Source organism: Podarcis liolepis (genome assembly GCF_965112155.1).
Source record: "Podarcis liolepis genome assembly, chromosome: 1".
Lineage (NCBI taxonomy): Eukaryota > Metazoa > Chordata > Lepidosauria > Squamata > Lacertidae > Podarcis > Podarcis liolepis.
In genome coordinates, this window is record NC_139554.1 from 30071434 (window position 1) to 30079803 (window position 8370).

Genomic DNA, 8370 nt, shown 5'->3' on the forward strand with positions numbered 1-8370 from the left:
ACCCACAGAAGAGGCATTCTTTCAGATATTTGGGTGCAAGCCATTTATTCAGAAGTATGTTCCACTGAGTTAAATTGGACGTTCTCCCAGGTACGTGGAACTGCAGCTTTAAGCCTCAAATTTCAGCACAGGTGCCTCATAAATACGTAGACAGCTGGCATAGACTCTATTACCCTTTAGAAATTGTAGTTTAAGATTACTCTGCCAAACTTATGCAAGGGGCAAGGTTTTCATTCTTTCATCAATAGTCAGCACAAGGCTAACTCCACAGTTCCAATAAAGGAGCAACTAGGCCCACTCACATTTTATTTTAAAACCATACACATGTGCATCTCTTTCCTTTCTGAAGCTGCTTTTATTTCCATGCCCTTTCTGTGGTGCCCATCCTGTTTCCGACTGTGGCCGTACAGATGTCGCCACCAGACCAAAAACAAGGCCCAGAGGCCCTATACTCTTTGGCTGGGGTTTTCTTCAGGCTTCCTACCCTACAACTACAACCCCATCTTCGCCGCTGCTTGCCAGCCTAAGCAGGGTCCGCGAGCAGAGGAGATTCCCCCAGTCTGTTCCTCAAATCATTGCAGGCAGACAAACCACCCCCGCCCCCAGTGCAAAGCCCCTCCTCTCCTTTCCCGTGGGATCTCACACCACAGCAACGCGGACCCTAAGGAGAACACACATCCCTATGGCTAGCTTAGGTCGGTGGTGGTTTCCTACGGATCCTGACGGCCTCCCAAGCCATTCCTGCCTCGTGATTTGGAAATGTATGCGCACACAACCCTTCCCTTCTTCCTCCAACCCCTCTGGGATCTCCGCCACCCGACGCGGGCTGCTCTGCGCGCATCTTCACGAGACGCTGCAGTCCCCCGTGCAAAAAAAAAGAAGGAAAAAAAAGGACCAGGCTGCAAAAGAATTGCTTCCCTACCTGGAAAAATAAAGGTAGCCGAGATCTTGCCTGCACCGGCGTGAAATCGAAGGACGCTTTCCCGAAGGGCGGTCGCCGGAGACACTTTTTTGGGCCACGTTTTCCCGGCGTCTCCCCTCTCCAGATCAACTGCACACTTGCTCGGGGAGACCTGCTCCGGTTTGCAGCGTCAGGCTGTTCCAGGCGCCCAGCGAGAGACCATAACAAACCCACTTTCCTCCAGGCAAGGGGACGTCGCTAAATTCCCGAATCAGTGCAAAGGGCTACTCGCGCCGTTCAGGAACTGGAGCAGAGAAACCCGGTCTCTGCCCCACCCACATCCCCTCCCGGGTTCGCTCGGCGCGCCGTGACCGCGCAGCTGCATCCTGGCGTGGCCACGGTGGCGCGCCAGCCCAGCCTCCCCTCTCCCCGAGCGGGGGTCTCCGCACGAAGGAAGAGGACGGGCTTCCCACGAGGGAGAAAGCAAGAGCCGCCAGCAGCGGGCAGCGAGGGATCTTCCCGATCCGCCTCCGCCCTGCCCTCCTGCAACGCGGCGGCGGCGGCGAATGCGCGCCTCGGCCCTCGCTTTGCTCCCGAGTTGCATGCCCGGGGAAGGGACTCTCTGCAAGTTGCCGAGCTAAGCCGAAGCAGGTCGAAAACGCGAAAGGTGCCCATGAGCCGGCGGCAGGGGCTCGGTCCCTCCGCGAGGGTAGCTCGCAACCTATCAGCGATCCTGCTCTCGGGTTTTCGCGTTGCAGGCTGTAGCCCAACAGGTGCACCTTTCTCTGTCCCGGAAGTGCAGCGGTTGGGGGAGCATCATCAGCTGAATTTGTTATGTAGTTATAGCAAGTTAATAATAATAATAATAATATTTATACCCCGCCCTTCCAGGTTCAGAAAACCGGGCTCAGGGCGGCTAACAACAAATTTAAAACACCTAATTGTTTTAATACACCTAATACAACATGGAAGCAGCATAAAATATTGTATAAAAGCATGAATGACAATAAAATTCAAAGTTCCAAAATCAATTTGGGGACAATCCATCCAATAAACATTAGATAGTCACCAGGGCTGGCTGAATTAGTCCTACGTGGGCCAGCGAGGAGGCCAGGGGAGAATTAGCTGTGGGGTCTGAGAGAGGGTAATCTTCATAAAAGGGGAGTGGGAGGGAAGATAAGGGAAATAAAAGATCAGGCTGGATTCAAATTAAAGGCCAGGAGGAATAGCTCTGTCTTACAGGCCTGGCGGAAGGAGGTTAAATCCTGTAGGGCCCAAGTCTCATGGGACAGAGCATTCCACCAGATCGGAGCCATCACTGAAAGGGCCCTGGCCCTGGTGGAGGATAGAATTACTTCCTTAGGGCCCAGGACCTCTAAACTACAGTTATTCATGGACCTTAAGGTTCCTCTGTGGGGCATACCAGGAGAGGTGGTCCTATAAATACGCGGGCCCTAAGCCACAAAGGGCTTTAAAGGTCAAAACCAGCACCTTGAACCTGACCCTGTACTCCACCAGGAGCCAGTGCAACTGGTAAAGCACTGGGTGACTATGCTTCCATGGCAGGGACCCCGTGAGGAGCCTCGCTGCAGCATTCTGCACCTGCTGGAGTTTCTGGGACAGTTTCAAGGGCAGCCCTGCATAGAGCGAATTACAGTAGTCAAGCATGGAGGTGACTGTCGCATGGATCACTGTGGCCAGATCGGGGTGGGAAAGGTAAGGGACCAACCGCTTAATGTGGCAAAGATGGAAAAATGTTGCCTTAGCTGTTGCTATAACCTGTGCCTCCATGGAAAGGGAGGCGTCAAGGATTACACCCAAACTCTTAACGGAAGGCAATGGCACTAATTGGGCCCCCGCAAGAGAAGGGAGTTAGACTAGGGGTACCAGCTTGAATAAAATGGGGGGGCAGGTAAGCCACACCCCACATAATCGATCACAAGAAGCAGTGCACACACCCCGTTTGAATGGCAATGCCCCTCAACTTTGGAGAGGTTGAGATTTTATTGGCAGTGAGGGGGGGGGGGGAGAGACGAAGGAACCTCGGCCCCTAGGAGTTGGCTCCTATAAGTCAGGCTATTTGTCAGAGTGTAGTCCAGTACTGTTTACTCTGACTAGCCATGGCCCTCTGCAGAGTTATTTACAGAGAACTATCTAGTTAATATGCTACTTAATAATAGTTAAGATTCCTGCATGATCCTCGGGATCCTTTCCAACTCTCCAATTCAATGATTTCGTGTTTTTTTAAAGGAGGGCCTCCTGCAGATACCATCTTTATCAGGCGGTTCATCCTTCAGCACAGTGTTTTAGAAGTTATGTAACTTGTGAATTAATTGCAGTTAAATGATTTGAATACATCTAGAGTTTGTGTGTACAGGTGCTGGCTGAATAAAGAAACTGTACAGCAGGGGTTGGGAATCGACTTCAGCATGAGCGATGAATTGGAATTTGCTTTGGTGGACATGACAAACGTAAGGTAAAGGTAAAGGTACCCCTGCCCATACGGGCCAGTCGTGTCCGACTCTAGGGTTGTGCGCCCATCTCACTTAAGAGGCCAGGGGCCAGCGCTGTCCAGAGACACTTCCAGGTCACGTGGCCAGCGTAACAAAGCTGCATCTGGCAAGCCAGCGCAGCTCACGGAAACACCGTTTACCTTCCCGCCAGTAAGCGGTCCCTATTTATCTACTTGCACCCGGGGGTGCTTTCGAACTGCTAGGTTGGCAGGCGCTGGGACAAGCAACGGGAGTGCACCCCGCCGCGGGGATTCGAACCGCCGACCTTTCGATCAGCAAGTCCTAGGCACTGAGGCTTTTACCCACAGCGCCACCCGCATCCCCATGACAAACGTAGGCAGGGGCAAAAACCACAAAGCAACCCGCCCCCCAAATGGATGCTCCTTGATCCCCCCCCCCGTTGACAGGAACACACAAGCACAGCACACACAGCACTCTCCTTTACACACACACACACACATGCATAGAGTCATATAAACTCTTGCACACCAGATATGATGCAGGCACACATGCAAAACCACCCCTCCACTGCTGGTGGCGGTGGCAGGGAAAGATCCCTCTGTGGGTTCTTTAGATAGGGGTTTTATCTTCCCATCTTGACAGTAAGCACTGCAGCACTAAAACTGGAGATAACCCCTCTGCGAGCAGGCAGAGGGGTTATCTCCAATGATAGAGCTTAGTACTCAGATCAGAGATCCTTTGGCCTACTCTTTAAGAGTTAAAGGCAGTATTTCTACTGCTACCAACCCAAGTACTAGAGTGGGGAGGAAGGCTGCCTTTATCATTGTTGCTATTACAGTGGTACCTCAGGTTACAGATGCTTCAGGTTACAGACTCAGCTAACCCAGAAATAGTACCTCGGGTTAAGAACTTTGCTTCAGGATGAGAACAGAAATCACGTGGTGGCGATGCAGCAGCAGCAGGAGGCCCCATTAGCTAAAGTGGTGCTTCAGGTTAAGAACAGTTTCAGGTTAAGAATGGACCTCCAGAACGAATTAAGTTCTTAACCCGAGGCACCACTGTATTTATTAAGTTTATATACCACCTCATCTGTAGATCCCAGGCCAGTTCACAGCATAAACAGCAGGAAGAGAACTTATCTCCAGTTAGCACTGGGTTGCTTAGATAATCCTTTAACTGTCCCCACCTGATGTCATATGACAGCAGGTAAATGGCAAGTGGGCACTGTTTGCCACCATGGACCAAATGGAGAAGACTGGCAGGCCTAATTAGACCTGTTGGAGCAGAGGTTCCCCACAGCTGTTGTTCAGCATCAGGTGAGTTGGAGGCAATGATCTGTCAAGGTATTTTGTTCTGATGGAGGAATCCAGCGCCTAATCTACATTCACAGTGTGAATGACTTGAAGTCCATCATCTGCCTGGAAACTGCTGGTACCAGTTTATCCTACTAAATGGTAAAACTAGATGGCTCAACTGAATCGTAAGAAGAGTTAGAGAAGAGAATCAAGTCTTTAAATCTGATGAGTCATAGCATGACTCAGCTTGTGTTTCCTTTGTGCTCAAATCCGTTCCTAAGTGCATCCCTCCTCCTTAGCTGTCTTGAGTAAACAAAACCACCTGAACAAGATCAAAACATCCTGGTCCCAGGCTAGATCAGGCCCTGCTAGATCCATTTATTTCAACTCTATATAAGCACAGCAGGGACTGATCAGAGTTGCAGTCTCGAAGGCACCTAGTTGGGCTAGGATTGGGATGTTACTAAGAAGAAGATTCACAGATGCTGTATTCGTGGCTTTTTTTTGTCTGGTTAGTCTGTTATGTAGCCTCGAACTCCCTGTTCGTTTCAGATACAGAATCCTATATTGCCAAATCACATTTATTGATCGCTTTTGCCTGTTACTGTAAGGATAACACATCACTAATTCCCCAAACTGCATCAGTTTAAAAAAGAATCAACAATAATAAAATATTGCATACCACTTAGGCTCCACATCTGCGCCCCAGCCTCCTATATAAAATATTCATAAATGCAAATCAATCGTTAAAGAACAGCCTGGCTGGGAAGAGTAGCTGTGTAAGAATGGCACCCTTGGGTTCCATGTTTGGTGTCTGCCTTTGATTCCAGATCTAACCCCCTTAATCAAAATATTGACCTTTCTTCATGTCAGTGCAATTGCCTCATGAGGTGGGGTTTTCCTTGGCTTTTCAATCATAAAGGAATAAAGGAAGAGTGACTAGTGGGGTGCCACAGGGTTCTGTCTTGGGCCTGGTCTTATTCAACATCCTTATCAACGACTTGGATGATGGACTCAAGGGCATCCTGATCAAATTTGCAGATGACACCAAACTGGGAGTGGTGGCTAACACCCCAGAGGGCAAGATCACACTTCAAAACGACCTTGACAGATTAGAGAACTGGGCCAAAACAGACAAGATGAACTTTAACAGGGAGAAATGTAAAGTATTGCACTTGGGCAAAAAAATGAGAGGCACAAATACAAGATGGATGACACCTGGCTTGAGAGCAGTACATGTGAAAAGGATCTAGGAGTCTTGGTTGACCACAAACTTGACATGAGCTAACAGTGTGACGCGGCCGCTAAAAAAGCCAATGCAATTCTGGGCTGCATCAATAGGAGTATAGCATCTAGATCAAGGGAAGTAATAGTGCCACTGTATTCTGCTCTGGTCAGACCTCACCTGGAGTACTGTGTCCAGTTCTGGGCACCACAGTTCAAGAAGGACACTGACAAACTGGAACGTGTCCAGAGGAGGGCAACCAAAATGGTCAAAGGCCTGGAAACGATGCCTTATGAGGAACGGCTAAGGGAGCTGGGCATGTTTAGCCTGGAGAAGAGGAGGTTAAGGGGTGATATGATAGCCATGTTCAAATATATAAAAGGATGTCATATAGAGGAGGGAGAAAGGTTGTTTTCTGCTGCTCCAGAGAAGCGGACACGGAGCAATGGATCCAAACTACAAGAAAGAAGATTCCACCTAAACATTAGGAAGAACTTCCTGACAGTAAGAGCTGTTCGACAGTGGAATTTGCTGCCAAGGCGTGTGGTGGAGTCTCCTACTTTGGAGGTCTTTAAGCAGAGGCTTGACAACCTTATGTCAGGAGTGCTCTGATGGTGTTTCCTGCTTGGCAGGGGGTTGGACTCGATGGCCCTTGTGGTCTATTCCAACTCTATGATTCTATGATTCTATAGGAATCTGTTCTAACACAACACAACACAACACAACACATCCAGTAAAGTTAAGCCCAGTGATTTTAGAGGGAGCGCAAACAAAGTACATAACTGACTAGTCAAACAGAATCTCCATTTTAGTCAGTGATTTTAACCGGTTTATACATCCCTTGGAATATATTTCTACATCTTTCTCTCAGGAGCTCTGTGATACTTCTTGCACTACAGGAAATGTGAGCATTCTATATTTCCATCCAGGGGTACAGTGTCTTCTTTTTTTGTAATATTTGAAGGGCATTCATTTGTGTGAATTACAGGCAAACTAAGTGATCAACATTACTTGAAATTTGAGTCTCCAGCACAAATTCTTAATAGTACAGCATATTGGGGCACCTGGACCACAGTGAACACAAAGAGACTTATATCTAAACATACACCACACTCGTCAACAAATCTTGCTGCAGTCAACTAAAGACAACCATGCCTGCCCTGCCTTCCCCCAACCTCTCTCCAGAGTGAAGACAACAGAAGTTAGACTACATCTGTTCCGATAGAGATAGGAAGGCACTCTGCGCCACCAAGGCCAACAAAGGATCCAAGCTACGAGGGAGTGTAACCCCATCCAAAGCAGGCAATCTCCCATCCATCCAGTCTAGGAACCACCTACTAACAGTGTCTCAGTCTTATCTGGGTTGAGCTTCAGTTTGTTGACTCTCATCCAGTCCATTACTGACACAAAGACAGCAGTCCAGCACATCGGCTGCTTCGCCTGCAGATGTAAAGGAGATGTAGAGTTGTGTGTCACCAGCATATTGCTGACACCATGCTCCAAAACTTGGGATGACTCCATCAGTGGTTTTATGTAGATGCTGGTGGCGCTGTGGGTTAAACCACAGAGCCTAGGACTTGCCGATCAGAAGGTCGGCGGTTTGAATCCCCGTGATGGGGTGAGCTCCCGTTGCTTGGTCCCTGCTCCTGCCAACCTAGCAGTTCAAAAGCACGTCATAGTGCAAGTAGATAAATAGGTACCGCTCCAGCAGGAAGGTAAACGGCGTTTCCATGCGCTGCTCTGGTTTGCCAGAAGCGGCTTAGTCATGCTGGCCACGTGACCCGGAAGCTGTACGCCGGTTCCCTCGGCCAATAAAGTGAGATGAGCGCCACAACCCCAGAGTCGGTCACGACTGGACCTAATGGTCAGGGGTCCCTTTAAACAGCATAGAGGATAAAATTGAATCCTGAGGAAGTGCACATTGAAGGCTTCATGGGGCTAAAGAACACTCCCCAAGTATCACCATCTGGAAATGACCATCCAAATAGAACCAGAACCACTGCAAAGCAGTGCCACCAACCCCCAACCCAGACTTGTCCAGAACCACTGTGATTAGGGACCCCCGCCCCCCCACTCTTGCCAGCTCCTCTCTTCCCAAGAGCATCCTTTTGCAATCTACTTCACCAACTGCGTGATTTCATCTTGAGTTGCAGTGGGGGTTGTAGAAAAATGAGGTGACAAGGAAATAAAATGCAGAAAAGTACAGACAGTGATAATTACATCCTTTACAGCGGTCAGTCACAAAAGTGTTGCTAATGACACAGACATCCTCACATTGCTTAGCCAATTAACACATACAGTGCACTAAAAATATTTTTTTCTCAGTTTAGTCGTCAAGTGATAGCACTGAAACTCTTGGTATGCTTTAATGCAGTGGATTCATGCTGCAGATTCTCTCTGAAGATCCTTTGCTCCAGGATGGGCTACTACTCTAAGGTCATTTATGGATGGGTGGGTGTATGTATGCATGTAGAG

General features: G+C 48.8%; 1 protein-coding gene across 5 annotated transcripts in view; it reads right to left on the reverse strand.

The window, feature by feature from the left end:
• TMEM63C (transmembrane protein 63C) overlaps positions 1-1747 on the reverse strand; it is a 72794-nt gene extending 71047 nt beyond the window's left edge. For 2 of the 5 annotated variants that reach the window (XM_083501746.1, XM_083501739.1), the window contains exon 1: positions 923-1745. The gene's annotated coding sequence lies outside the window, so the exon portion shown is untranslated. Of the gene's footprint in view, positions 1-922 lie in introns of all 5 variants that reach the window. The other 3 variants (XM_083501744.1, XM_083501738.1, XM_083501742.1) reach the window with 2 other exon arrangements.
• Between the last annotated feature and the right edge of the window lie 6623 nt (positions 1748-8370).